Here is a 2,659-nt window from a genome sequence, read left to right as displayed (position 1 = left end):
TGTGTGTATATATGTGTGTATGTGTATGTGTATATATGTGTATATGTGTATGTGGGTATGTATATATGCATGTTGCATGCATGCATGTGTATATGTGTGTGAGTGTGTGTGTGTGTATGAATGCACATAGAGACTGAGGAAGACATGCAGTGTCCTGCTATCTTATTCTCTGTCTTATTTCTTTGAACCATGTTCTCTCACTGAACCTCCATTTAAGCTGCCTTAGGGATCCTCTTGCCTGGAGGGATCCCCTAGGTCTCTGGGTTGATAATATATGCAACCACATCTGGCTTTCACATGGGTTCTAGAGATCTAAACTCGGGTTCTTGGACTCATACAGCAGTTGTTCATACATGCAAAGTCATCACACAGTCCCTTCAGGTGTTTCACACTCGAATTTTAAAATATAATGTGAACTAAACTTTTGTAAATGCCACCTCCCATGAGATACTGGACCACACATTAAGTCACCAGGCTCTAAGATGGCCTTTCCAGTTTTAGTTACCTAAGGATAATGACTCCCCTTCTGTTATCACACCAGAGTGAAAGCTCTAAAGGAGAGGGGAGGTCTAAGGCAGCCAGCCTTAGCATTCTAAAGAAGTAACATTACTGTAGCTGTCTTTGCTACTTTGTAGGTTCTTTGTTCTACCTTTTATCCCCTTGGAAGAGGAGGAGAAGGATTACCTTTTATCATCCTAAAGTGTGTGGTTAAAATTGAAATCTAAGATTTGCAAAAAGAAGATAAAAATAATTCTCATATTTTTTATAATTTGCGTGTGATCAGAGGAGGAAGAGGAGGAAAAAGAGGAAGAGGAAGAGGAGGAGGAGGGGAGGAGGAGAGAGAGAGAGAGAGAGAGAGAGAGAGAGAGAGAGAGAGAGACATCCTTGAATCTAAATTCTTTCTTCTTGCTTCTTCTTTGAGTACTAATAAAAGACCACAATCAAACCCATGAGTGGCCAAAATCTATCAGGGCCCTAACATTTATATACCTTCTAAAAAGTTCCCAGGAGTCCAAACATCACACAATTGCCAAAACTGTCTGCAGCTGCCAAAACCATGCCTCTGCTAGAGCACGGGGCAAATCATAGTCAGCTGCTGCAGGCCATCTGAGGCAGTTCCACACCCCCACACCTGGGATTAAAATGAAAATATATAACATTTCTGTGTTTTTTAAGAAACCAAAATTCCATTCTCACTACATGTTAGAGCTGCAACTATCACCAAGAATGATTGTAGAGCCAAGTAGTCACTGTCTCAGAAAGGGTCAGGCTAGCTGCACCCAGCTGGACAGAAGGGAGGTGAGCTTGGAGACAACCAGGGACCAGGAAAGATGTGAGTTCCTGTTATATTAGCAATGATGGGTGACAATTCATTATACTAAGAAACCTTAAGTACACATGGCAGGTGCTACCTTACTTCTTGTCACTTCAACATCTCACTTCTTTTAGATCTGAACTGTTCCTAGGAAGTGCAAGGCCCTGGGTTCGGTCCCCAGCTCCAAAAAAAAAAAAAAAAAAAAAAAAGAACCAAAAAAAAAAATCTGAACTGTTAAACTTGTCCAGATGTATTTTGGACTCCTCAACTTTAGGGCCTTGCTAAGGGATATGTCATTGTAGGCTATAGAGTGGAATTGGGGACCCAGCCAGCCTTCTGAGACTGAGACTCTAAGACTTCCATTTCTAGTTGGGTGTAGCAGCACATGCCTTTAATCCCAGCCTTCAGGAGGCAGAGGCAGATGGATCTCTGAGTTTAAGGCCAGCCTGGGCTACATAGTGAGTTCCAAGACAGCCAGAGCAACATAGTGAGAACCTGTCTAAATAAATAAATAAATATCCAGTATGCTAAAGAGTCTCATCTTAAACAACAAAAACAAAAGGAATCTTAAACAACAAAAACAAAAGGAATTAGTAAAACTAAGTTTCACATCATAACTAGCAGTCAGCACAGAGTGGTTTCTGAATGGGACTCTTGGAAGCTCCATGCATCCCTTGAGTCTTCTGCTGAGCGAGAACTCACAAATTAAGCATATGTAAAGAATGACCTGGGAAAGGGAATGGAAGCAGCTGGTAACAGAGAGGGCAAGACAATCACCAGTGTTCAAATCTGTCTAGGAACTCTTTGTGGGGTGTGTGTGTGTGTGTGTGTGTGTGTGTGTGTGTGTGTACCCATTCACTAGAGATCAACCTCAGAATATATCAAATTGGCATGGTGATTTCTAGACCAAAAGTTCTGTGGCCCCACCACCTCCCAGGGTTTAAGAACAAACCCCAAGAATCAAATTATCCCAGAGGAAGCACAAAACTATTTAGAGGAATACAAATCTACCAAGTATTCAATAAGGCCAAAGTCCCCATGGCTGGCATCCAATCAGAGATCGCCTGACTTGCAAGGAAGTAGTCCAATTTAAATCAGAATGAAAAAGTCAATCAATAGAACCAAACCTTTAAAAGTTATATCAACATGATTAGTAGCCATGATTCCCCTGTTCCAACTATGCCTTGAAGACTTTGGTGATGACATTCACTGCAAGGGAAACCACAGAGTGATTTCCCTGATGTCAGCCACCAAGTCAAACCACTAAATTGTCAAAAGTGATTGTGAGCACTGTCACCAAGAAACTTCACTCAGTCCTGCCCTGGCTCATGTTTCACAGCAAGA

Source organism: Rattus norvegicus, chromosome 1 (assembly GCF_021556685.1).
Source record: "Rattus norvegicus strain SHRSP/BbbUtx chromosome 1, alternate assembly SHRSP_T2T, whole genome shotgun sequence".
Taxonomy (NCBI): Eukaryota; Metazoa; Chordata; class Mammalia; order Rodentia; family Muridae; genus Rattus; species Rattus norvegicus.
This window is presented reverse-complemented; position numbering follows the sequence as displayed.